This window comes from Rhincodon typus, chromosome 15, assembly GCF_021869965.1.
Source record: "Rhincodon typus isolate 14 chromosome 15, sRhiTyp1.1, whole genome shotgun sequence".
NCBI classification, from domain to species: Eukaryota; Metazoa; Chordata; class Chondrichthyes; order Orectolobiformes; family Rhincodontidae; genus Rhincodon; species Rhincodon typus.
In genome coordinates this window covers 27884909-27897469 of record NC_063346.1, presented here as the reverse complement: position 1 = coordinate 27897469, position 12561 = coordinate 27884909, and the positions used below count along the sequence as shown (strand labels likewise).

Genomic DNA, 12561 nt, shown 5'->3' with positions numbered 1-12561 from the left:
GTCTAGGCCCGAAACGTCAGCCTTCCTGCTCCTATGATGCTGCTTGGCCTGCTGTGTTCATCCAGCTCTACACCTTGTTATCTCAGATTCTCCAGCATCTGCAGTTCCTACTATCTCTGCCTATGTACGGATCTGTCTGAGTCTCCCCTCACTTACCTCTTTTCAACAAACTTTATTTTTGTGGCATCTTTAACAAACAAAATAAGATGGACGAAGATCCGTCAAAGGAGCATTATGAAATAAAAGTCACAATAGAAAATTTTGGGATGGATGCCCAAAATCTCGGTCAAAGTGATATTGTTTAAGGAATGTCCTAAAGAAGCAGAGAGGTCGAGAGGTTCAGGGAGAGAATTCTAAAACTTCGGGCTTAAGCAGCTAAAACATGCCTGCCATTCACACATTCTTGTTGTCTCTCAAATATTTATTTATCTCATTATACTTTCTATTTCTTAATTTTAATAGCACTTCAACCATCTTATGTCTTCCATTTATGCTCTTTACAGACTAGCAGGGCTTAAAGAGTAGAAAAGGGGTACGAGTTTTTATTGCCTAGTTACCTTGGAGAGTGTCAAAGCAAATTAATGTAGGAATTCACTGGTTTCTAAGTATCATGCTGTGATAGGTTTCTGATTGAGATTTTGAGTCTCGATCTGTTTTGTTCCCTCACTGCAGTGGTGATACACCTATTCATATCATCAACTCCTGCCATAGAGAGAGCAAGAACTAAAGTTAATGAAAGAAGGTATTAAAATTAACAGTAAGGCAAGTGGCCAGTAAATGCATGATAGAAGGATAATGCACCACTTCTTAAGCATTGCTCAGTTTTTCCAGTGCTTTGTTTAGTTGTAAGTTTCCACTAACTTTAGTCATCCTGTAAACTATGTTGAGGCTTGAATTTTCGTGTAGATTCATTATTATCTTCAAATAAGTGATATTAAAAACTGTCTTTGGTTCACTGTTGTAGCATAAATTAAATTCTGTTAATGAACTTTACCAAAAAGTAAGGAAAGTTGACATTTAGGTCTTTCTTCATCTGTCCAATGCCTACCCCAGAGGGTAGACCTGGAATTCTTGTATGTTCCTGCCTTTACTGGGCTGTACTGAAAGACTTTATTCATTGCCCAAAGCTTTGACTTCTTGAATTACCACACCCCAGGCTTACACTTGCAAGCTCTTCTGTTTTTCTTTCATTACCAGGATTCCCTGAGTGAGCAGCTCAGTAATTCAAAGGCCATTTTGGCTATTGAAGCCACAGCAGTCTGCAGACAGTGTTTCCAGTGGGACAAATATGCTGCTAATGGATGATTATGTCTCAAGTGTTCGATTTAGCAGAAGGCAGAAAATATTTCTAGTTGGTCTTTTAAAGAAAGTATGTTTTCCTCTCCTTTCTTAAAATCCTGTTTTCAGATGGTATTACATATTTGGTTGTACATTGCAATTTTTTTGAAATTCTTTCTGTTTGTTAAAATAGGATTTACACTGGCTACCTGAAGTTTTAAAAAGTGAATCTGTTCATTTGGTTTCTTTTCTATTGTGAGAGATTTCAGGAATGAGACAGTCATTGTATACCAGACTTGAGTACCTTTGAGACATAACAACAAATGCCTGCATATTAACCTCCATTTGGAAATTGGTAGTTCACCGATTCTGCTCCTTCAGCACAGATTGGCCGTGTCCTACTTGGCAAATACCTTTCTCTTAATCTCATGCTAAGTGCTGAGTAAACATTGGAAAGTTGCTGAATCGATACTGGCTCCAAAGCTAATATGTAGCCTTATTTGGGCATCTGTTTGTGTTGATTATTCATGGAGAAGCACACAACGGAAGTCACAAGTAAATGATATTTTATCTATCTGAATACATGAGACACGCTGGGAACTAGGATATATCAGTCCCATGAGTTAGATATTTTGAACAATCCTTCTTTTCAGGAAATGCTTTAATGACATTTCTTTGTGGCTGGAATATCACCAATTTCATTTGCGCTGAGTGTAAGTTCACACCCAAACAGTTGTTCAAATATGAATTTGGAAGGTGTGTTGTATATTTAAATTGAAAAATTATTAATTGCCTCCTGATTTAACCAGCTTTGAACAAAATGCTGCCTAATTCCTAGGCCAGCTGGATGGCATTCTATGTTCTAATTAGTATTCTGGCAGGCAGTACTGCAAAAATGTGTAATGTATAAAGATGCCAGCTTCTTAATCAGCTAATGATGATGGTTGTCCACATTTGTGCCTCTTACCAACAGTTTTTTAAAACTTAACTAATTTTGATGCCTGCTGCTAATGATCCAAGTGTCGTTAAGTTTGCTTGTTGTTACTCCATTCAGATGTTTAGAAAAAATATCCTTTAAAAGTGTAATTATTGTTTTAAGTTGAGTAAGTGAGCCAACATCAGAGTTGAGCTTGTTGACATGTCTGGAACAGTGGCTAACAATCTAAATGATTCTCTGACTTTTTGCTATATAATAATTTATGTCTTTTTCCAATATTACTTCAAGTCATAGTGGTTGGATTATTAGAACACGTTGACAAAATGCTGCTTATTGAATGAATGGTATTGTCATGTAAAGAGGAGCATACTGTTCTCACACTGCCAATTGGCAGGAACAAAATAAGCATAAACAATTTGTTTGAAGCTGGAATAAACATGGTGCTGAGGTTGCCTCAAATCTGATCTGTTTCCTCTTTCAATCAAAACTAGAACCTTGTCATTTCATATCCCTGCTTAATCACATATTATTTGACATTTTCTAATTTAAAACCTTCCCTAGAGAGTTAATTAAAGCAGCACTGTTGGTACTTGGCATTAGTATCCATTTAAAATAGGCAGCAAGTCTTTTGTCAGTTTGTTGCCAAGATTCGGGCTGGATTTCAGGCAGATAAATCAAGTTGTCTTTGCTTGGCTTCCACTTCCATGCAAAATCCTGTGCTACTGGCTACAGAGGCTGGGGGGCGTGAGCTTCATTCTTGTGGTTGTGGTCACTAATGTAGACTTCTTTTTCACAGACTGCTGAAAGGCTGTGGAGGGCAGGAGTCCTGTTAGTTCATTACATTCCCAACATAGAAATGCATCTCTCACATCCAGCCGGCTAACAGTGAGGTAAGTGCGTTGCTTTTTAAGTTTTTAACTACTGATTGCACTGAACAGGAAACATCTTAAAAGTGCAACAGCATGGTCTATAAATCCTTAGAGCTTGTTCGGCTGCAAACAGTTTAGTTAAACTTGGCAGCTTCTTTTTGCTTTGGGGGAAAAGAATGAAATTACTTAATGGAAAAGATTTGAAATATTTCTGTTTTTTTCATTTGTGATGTCATGCCACATTCTGGTGTCTTTGTGATAATGTTGAGATATCCCCATCATCTTCATCCTTCCTGCAGGTTTATAGTAGCAGAATTGTTTGTCCTTTTTTAACAGAAAAGGACAAAAAAGCTTTATTCAGCTGCTGCACAGTTCATCTTTAATATGACTGCTGTCATTTTCATTCAGCGTAGTGCATTTTCGTACTGCAATGAAGAACTTTCAATATATTCCATGTGCTAGCCAATATAGACTAAATATTAAACTCCTGATTGGCAAGGCTGCTGTGCATTAAGTACATCAAGATGGCATGATCATGGCATTCCAGATTGTAAATATCTACAGTGCTCCAGTTTTTTTGGTCTAGTCAGTAGAATGGTGGCTCTGCAGAGTTTAGTTTGTTCCTAGGTTTTTATTTCTCTTGATACTCTGACTGTAGGAGGAGATAATAAAGATCTCAATTCAGAGGTTGTTAATGCCCCATTAATAGTGATCAGAAATTTATCATTTTGGACTAATCAGTTTGTTTAAACTGGAAATTAAAATCAATCATGGTGTCCTCCATGGTGGATATTGTTGATTTTTGAAACAGTTTTGTTTGTGGTTCTTATTGACATTTCTTATTGACTATTAAATAGATGTGTTTATATTACTGAGCTACACAAGTTTCTGCTTAATTTCTCTTTGCCTTTTTGAGTTTGAATTTAAATTCTGAGCCCTTAAAAGAATAGGTGGTGACAGCTAAGGTATGATTGATTGACTTTGACTTTCTTATTTTTATAGGTAAGTATTTGCTTTGAGAAAAGGTATAACGCTAGACATGCCTGGTCAGATTTAGGGTTTATGTGCTAGTGTGCTCAATAAGAAATCCTTGGTCTAGATTAACATGCAGACTATACCTAGAGCTGTCCTGGCGTCTCTTCCAGAGTCGAACTGTTTAATTAGCTGAACTGAGAGCCTGTCATAACTAATTATTGCCTCTTCAATAGACTTCAAGATTCATTGTGTGCTGTGGTAAAGCAGACCTCACATTTTGTAATACTTTATAATACTCACACATTCCCATTAAATGTATATTATTCTCTTATTAGCAAACTATGTTGGAGTGGGAAAATCTGTATCCATTATGTTCCTTTCATCATCATCACAACTCCTTGAGGTGTTAAATGCGGGTGGAAGTCTATGACAATCAAGTTATGCAAATACACCAACCATTTAACATTTCTTCTGCAGTTAATTATTGTTACTGCCTCAAAGTGATTTATTTATTGAATTCATAGGCCAAGACTGAGACTCATCATGGCTGTTCTATAAATGTGTTGTTCCTGATGAATAGACTTTGAGTTGCAAATTGTTATCTGTTTAGAATGAACTTTGTGGAGTGAGAACCATACAATGCATAAAGACCAAGTGAGCCCTGTGTACTGTTAGTTTATTTACTGCGCAATGCTTTACTATAGCTCGAGCAGGCTGTAGCTTGTAAAGAAGTGCAAAATTGGGATTATTAGTGCCTGTTGATTAGCTACTTAAGGGGTGAGTTGCATCAAGTTGTGCATTCGTGCTGACAATGTACTAAATAGTTGTTTATGCATACAGAAGGGGTGCGCCATGATGCCAATCAACATTGCATGTAGATTGATGCCATTGTTGTCATTTTGGTACACAGTGCTTCAGGAAAAGGATTCTCTTAACTTCATATAGTTGAACAGAAATTTGACAACTGAAAAGAACCCCTGTTCATCCGCCACTGTGGGTTTTCCGTAAGCCATTGTTTCTTAAATAGTTACTGTTGGAGACCGTATTGTGTTGATGTCATACAGTCTTTGATGGGGAAATTGGAAGATGAGCTCTGGATTGTGAACATAAGAAAAAGGAGCAGAGTAGGTCATTCAGTTCCTCAAGCCTGCCTAACATTACACAAAGTCCTGGATGATCTGCCCAGGCGTCAACTCTTCTTTCATCTCAGCTCATCATAACCCTCAACTTCTCAATATTTCAAAAATCAATCTACTTTCTATTTAGATACTTTCAGTGATCTAACCTCTACAACTCCCTGGAGTAAAGAATTCTCGATGCTCAGTACACTGAAATGCCCAGCTAACACCTACCTGTTTTTTCCCGTGATTCACACTTCAAATCTGATAGTTAGAAATAGGTTGAAGGGGTTGTCTGCCATTGTTTTCTTTTTATCTCCAACTGTCACTGCCTTTTCACTCAGATCTGGTTTCCCAGTTTACATCCTATAAACTCCTCCTAGACTGCTTCACAGCAACGTTGAACTACTGCACATTCCTCTCGGTTTCCCAATGAGGAGGACAGTTTTGTCATCTGTGTCTCCTAATAGCTCTGGCAATGATGCCTAACTAGTTAATGTAACTTGTACCTAGTTGTTAAATAAACTATATCCTGTTCAGAAAGAGCATCCTTGTGCTACTACTCACTAGTGATAATTCCTCTGCCAATGTAAACCAAATAGGCCCTTAAACTCAGCCAAAGAAAGAAGATTTGTGGCAGCATCCTTCTATCCACAAATATCACAAGGTGATCAGTGGTGGCTGTTGTTTCTTTAAGCAAGGTACAAAGATAAAAAAATATGCATTGGACTCAGGAGAAAAAAAGTTCCAGAAAACCAAATGAATTTACAGCTTTAAAGACTTCACTACTTTAACAATTATTCACACAGTCAGTAGCTGCAAGTACTTGAACAAATAAGCAGTCAGCAGGAACTCTGGGAAAGACCAACAAGGGAGATACAGAACTCCCAAGCAAAAGAATTTACTTCAGACCTGCACAGTAAAAGCAGTGTGGCCTAGAGAAAGCTTAGACTAGTCAGACATGGCAGTTACAGATTTCATTAGGAAACAAACATCTTTAGGAGCATTCCCAGGTTGAGGTTTGGCTAGGAAGCATATGCATCGAAGTACCACGAGTAAAGTTAAAAATCCTTGTTGGGCAAGAGGAAATACTTTGATCTCACAAAAAAGGATATACATTGTGTATTAGGCCATGAAAGGTAGAAAACATCTATTTTGCCCAGGGAAAAATAGAAAACCTCCATTTTGTCTGCAGAAGTCAGAAGACCACCATTTTGATCACAAAACACCCAGTAAACAGTAAAGCCATGCAGTTAGTTCTGCTGCAACGTAATAGTTGTGTTCCTGTGCAACATTGCTTTATAGAAAATCGCACTATAGAAATAGTGGGGCCTACAGAAAAAGTGGTATAGGAGCAGTCCACCAAAACAACACTCAAAATCGCTCAAAAATCACCCAAAAGCCTAACACAAAGGATAGCACAATTTGAATAAATGTTTAATTCATATCTTATGTTGAAATAAAAGTAAATTTAATACTTTACCTTGAAAAATGTCAAGGTGACTCGATGGGGGAAGAGGTTGTACAGTATCTCTCACAGAAAGCACTTCACCACAAAGCCTGCAAAATGATCACGCGATGCTGGCACGGAGACTCTTTCAGTGCTGACATTATAAATATTCATGACAAAGCCTATGAAACGATCATGTGATGTTGATGCACACTCCTCCACGCACCGATAAAATCGCGTTATAGCCAACACAAGTTTGCGTTTTAGAAATAATGTTCCCCAATTTGCATTGATGGAACACCCGCTATAACAAAACTGACTGTATAGCATATCAATGTAACAGAATTGAAAGCATTGAATAAAGGAAAATAATTAGCTATACTGCACAGTTTAAAAACTGCAAAGGCAGGAAAATATAACAGTATTTTTGTTTACAAAAATAAAAATTTTCAACAAATATGATGTTGCAGAATTTAAAAGCTGTAAATTAAGAAGAGCAAATAATCACATTGGAAGACATGGCAGGGGAAACAATACTACGAACAATATTTAATAACAGAAATGGTACAAGTAGGAAACAGGATTGGACATCTGGGAAAAAACAATTCTTAAGATATGGAGATGCTTTCTCCAAAGTCAAATTTTCTTTGGATTGGAAAGGTATTCAGATTTTCTTGAAAGCAGTAATCAGGAACATTCACAGACAAATCCTGAGGTGAATGTCAACCTTATCATGGGAGAACAACAGAAACTACCTACTTTATAAGGTATGAATACTCCAAAGAAACACATTATAAACCAACAAAAAGTGGGGCAAATTGTAGATCTAAGCCTCTCATGTATAGGCAGTGCCCAACTATTGCAAAAGAATGCTCCACCTGTAAAACTACTGGTCACTTTCAGAGGATGGAAAGTAGTAAAATATGGTTTCAGAGCAGCAAAGAGTCAACTGCCTAATCATAAATCGGTGATAATGAGATAGAAACACCAGTGTCAGAAAAGATACCAAGTGCATTCCTAGGGTAAATTTGTGATCCACATGACTCAAGTGTGACAACCCATTTACATCAATGGATATCTCATTCATTTGAAGCATTATACAGGAGCCAATGTCACTGTCTTATCAGTTTAAATATCATGGCAAAAGAACAAAGGTTACAGCAGCAGAGATAAAGTTATATGATCCAGGTAGCGTAAGGCTTTAGTCTCAAGATGAATAGTATTTTACAAACACTCTGTAGCACAGAGTGTAAAAGAATTGAGAATATATATATAGGAACAGGAGTAGGCTGTTCAGCCCCTCGAGCCCTAACTACCTTTCAACAAGATCATGGCTGACCTGTGGCCTAACTACAAATAGCCGCTTCTAGTCCATATCCGTTAATATCGTTGCTTAACAAAAACTTATCTATCTCAGATTTGAAACTAAAAATGGATCTAGCATCATCTGCCATTTGTGAAAGAGAGTTCCAAATTTCTACCACCCTCTTTGTCTGTTGAAGTGCTTCCTAACACCTCTCCTGAATGGTCTGGCCCTCATTATTGGACTATGCCGGTTAGTTCTAGAAATAGTTTTTCTTCATCAACCCTATCTTTTCCTGTTAATGTATTGAAGATTTTTACCAGATCACCACTTGACCTTCTAAAGTGCAGAGAAAACAGTCCCAATTTGAATAATGTTTCCTCATAACCTAACCCCTGAAATCGTTTAAACCTACATTGTACTTCCTCCAAGGGCGATGTATCCTTCCTAAGGTGTGGTGTCCAGATCTGTTCGTAGTACTCCAAGTGGGGCCTAAATAGGGTTTTGTACATGATTTACAATCAGCTCTTCTCACGTTTGAGCTTGCACTTTTATCTTGTCCACAATATCCTTGAGGTAGCAGCTGTTTCACTCGTTTGAAGCAGCAGCAAAACAGTCAAGAGAAATCAAGTTATTCCAAGTTTATTCCAAGAGGTGCCAGTCGTTAAACAACTCGTCCAAGAACAAACTGTTGTCATCCAACTTGTAAAGGGACAACTAGTAGAAATTCCTGAGGTTAAGGATCTCCCAGATGGCATAATGGGCAACTAATTCAGCCAGGAAGAGTTACTCTGCGGAAGATATTCAGGAGATTAACAGACCCACGAAAGGAGTAAATGGGCGAACTGCTGGATTAACAGGAGTAGCATCTTTGCAAAGGATGTCCAAGTGATCCAGTAGAGCAACAGTTTACAGACCACAAAAAGTCAAGATCAGAATCAAAGTCAACAGTCCTAAAGCCAAGGACCTTCCAATCTTTCAAATCCAAGGAAATTGTGCTCTGGAAGAACTGTAAAACCTCCAATCACTTGAATTTGTGAATTCAAAAACTTGCAGGAGAGATGGAACTGTGTTTAATGTAATTATGTACATGAATGTGCAAATGTTAACAATGGGAAAATAAACCTGGGAGAGAGATGTAGTACAAGGTAATGGTTCTGAAAGAGTTCATGTTGAGAGTGCGCTAACCTCCATCTAATCACATGATGTAGTAATATCTTGGGTGGAAATTTGGGAGTATGACTCTGGATCTTGAAGGGGATAGAGGTATCATCTACGTTTGCCAAAAGTCTTGGTAACAATGTTTAACTAGCTATTGTAAGTTGTAACTAATTGCTATCATACAACAAAATACTTTTTAATGATAAGAGTTGCTTTCTGTTGAGACCTACTAGAAGTTCTCATTTTAACACTGTAAACCAAAGAGGGCCTCAGATCCAACTAAGGAAGGAAAAATAGTTGCAGCATCCTTCTGCCAACACATACCACAATAACCCATTTTCTTAATTTTTTATAGTGAGGAAGAATAGTTACAGGCACAAGAGAGACCAAATCAGGAATCTTTGTAGCTTAGTTTCAATACGGGTGATTAATGTCATGCTCTCAACAACTGATATACAGGTTACAATTGATAATTTCCGTCCATAAGAAAGGAAGTTCAGTATCTTCTGTCTTGTTTATTTGTGGCACATTTCTAGGTATAGCATGAAATGACAAAATCATGATTGTGGCAGTCTGTTTAAAGGCAAATCTCCCAGATATATTAGCAGTCATGAAGCAGAGACTTGAATCCATTCACAGAATGTGAAATGGCTGCACACCCAAGGATTTTCTGCTTGGTGAAGTAGCAGGCACTTTGGAAGACAAGCTGTCAAGTGTTTTGGTGGCGTGATAATTGGATTATCGTGAGGGTCACCATCTATAGGATGAACATTAAGGATGAGAAGCATGAGGAGGAACGGGAAGGATGGAAGAAGCTTAGCCAGTCTCTTTCTGTCTAACTTACGCTTGAAGAATTCTTCCAAGTGCCATCCCATGAAACACAACCGCATACCTCACTTTCCCATTCTCGCTGATAATCACAACATCCACTTGATCACAATAGAAAAACAGTCATCAAAAGCTAAAAGTTCCAAACTGAATTTATAAAATTAAATCATGTCTATTACATATTCAAGTATGCTTTTGTACAATTTGCAGAAATATATGGGATGGTATGCTCCCTCTATCCCATCTAAATCTAGCACATAACCTCTATTTCCTTCTCCCTCATAGGCAAGCCTAGCCTTTCTATTCCAATTCATACCAGTACGTATATACTATTCATTTCAGCCACATTGTGTTGTTGAACGTATTTCATTTTCTCACAATGCTTCTGATAAGGAGGTTTCTTTTGAATTCTCTTTTGAATTTGTTCGTGATTATATTATATTAATGGCTTCTAGTTATTTCCTTCATGATAAGTGGAAATAATTTGTCGAGATCCACTACAAAAAAGCATTTTGCAATTTTAAAGATTATTTATAGGTCACATGTCAGCCTTTTTTTAAGAGAGAAGCAAATACAGACTGTCAATTCTTTCTTGATATGTTTACCCACGTTACTTGTATCGTCCCTGTAATTCTTCTCTGCACTCTCTCCAATGCCTGTCTCATTGCTATAATATGGTGACCAGACCTGCACTCTTAAGTGTGGTCTAACCAAGGTTCAGTTTGGGTGTAGCATGATTTCTAGATTTGTCAATTCTATCCCTCTTGCTGTAAAGCCTAGAGTTTGGTATGCACTTTATTATGGTCTTGCTAACTTGTGATCCAACTTTTAGTAATCAATGTTTTGTACTTCAAGACTTCATTGTCCTCTACTCAACCTTGGTTCACAGTTAACTGATCGACCAATTCTTCCCACCAATGTACTATCTCACCGCGTTACATGTGTGTTAAATGATATTTGACACAATTTTGACCATTTTTGCAAACTCCACCTGTAATTTGTTACAGTGTTTCTCAGTATTGACTATTCTAGTAACACACACACTAAGCTTTTATGTCATCTGCAAATTTAGCAGCCTTTATGTTATTCTAAAGTTCAAATCCCTAATGTAAATTCTGAACAGCTGTGGTCCCAGCACTGATCCTTATTAAAAACCATCTGCCTAATAAGGATCTCATCAGGACACTTGTGAAAAGCATGGAAAGTGCCATGAGTTGCTCCCAACTTCAAGGTGGACCTCACTTACTCGTTGCCCGATTCTGCCACACAACCCAAACTCCTATAAAGTTCAGCCCTGCATTTTTAAACTTATATGGCAACTAGTGCTGTGAGAAGGGATTTATTTTGACCTCCCCCAACTCTACTCTTCTTCATTGGAATTTTTCCCAAGAAAAGCTGTGCTGTGCATTACTTTAAAAGCTGGGATCAGAAGATGCTGGAAGAAAGTACAGAAACCTGGGGTCAGGAGAATCTCCAAATGCCATAGCAATTCACTCATCATTGCTGCTGCGCAGAAGATTCAGGTCAAGAGATTTAGTCAAGCAAGTCTTACCATTTTGAAATCCAAGCTCACTAGTCATTATTATATTTTTCTTTTACTTCCAAAGAATATGCCTATTAAAAAGATTGATCATTTATTGTTTCTATCCATATAGATATTATTTTTGTCATGCTGCATCTCTTTTTTTTTACCATGCCTTGATGTTATCCTTGTTAAGTAAAACTATCCACTTCCCTCTTTAAAACCTGAAAGAACTGTGGATGCTGTAAATCAGGAACAAGAACAGAAGTTGCTCAAAGCTCAGCAGGTCTGGGCAGCATCTATGAAGATGGCTGAGGAAGGTTCACCGAACCTGAAACATTAACTCTGATATTTTTCTTCACAGATGCTGCCAAGTTGCAGTGTTGCTGTGATAGAAAGATCAATGTTGTCATCCTGAGAGAGTTTGTGGTCCATGGCAGCATTTCCCTGGATCAGTAGCTGAGCAATCCTAGTAACCTGTTGAGAGAACAAATTTCTGGGCTGCTATGCTACCCTGTAAGTCCCTTTGCACAATGCAACCCACAACCATGATAGCAGATGTGAGTTTCCACACTGCAGCATATAAATATTGTGTAGTGGTTTCTTCTGCTGCGATGGAAACTGAAACATCAACCTTCAAATACTGCACTGTGGCCCTGTACCAGTGCATTAAGAATTTTGTTGCACATGCACCATAAGTAAGGGGAGGTGATGGCCTAGTGGTATTAGACTATTAATCCAGAGAACCTGATCATGTTCTGGAGACCAGGTTCAAACCATGCTATGGCAGATGGCAGAGTTTGAATTCAATAAATATCTGGAATTCAGAGTCTAATGATAACCATGAAGCCATTGTCGATTGTCGGGAAAAATCTATCTAGTTTACTCAAATCTTTTCGCAAAGGGAACTGCTGTCCTTACCTGGTCTGGCCTACATGTGACTCCAGACCCAAATGCTGGCCTGGTCAGTGATGCCAACATCCCATGAATGAATAAAACAATGTACTCTGTTGGCCACTCCATCAAAGTCTTTGTTTGAATCGGCTTCCATGTATGACCTTACCCTCTGAGGAGTGGCACCTAGGCTATTCTTGCCACATGTTGTTTGCAATGGTTCGTC

General features: G+C 38.0%; 1 long non-coding RNA gene across 1 annotated transcript in view; it reads left to right on the top strand.

Annotated features, from left to right (window-relative positions):
• Positions 1-12561, top strand: part of LOC125485024 — a 118950-nt gene that overhangs the window by 73932 nt on the left and 32457 nt on the right. Inside the window, exon 2 of the long non-coding RNA XR_007263802.1 lies at positions 3012-3105. This is a non-coding gene — a long non-coding RNA (uncharacterized LOC125485024). The remainder of the gene's footprint in view (positions 1-3011; positions 3106-12561) is intronic.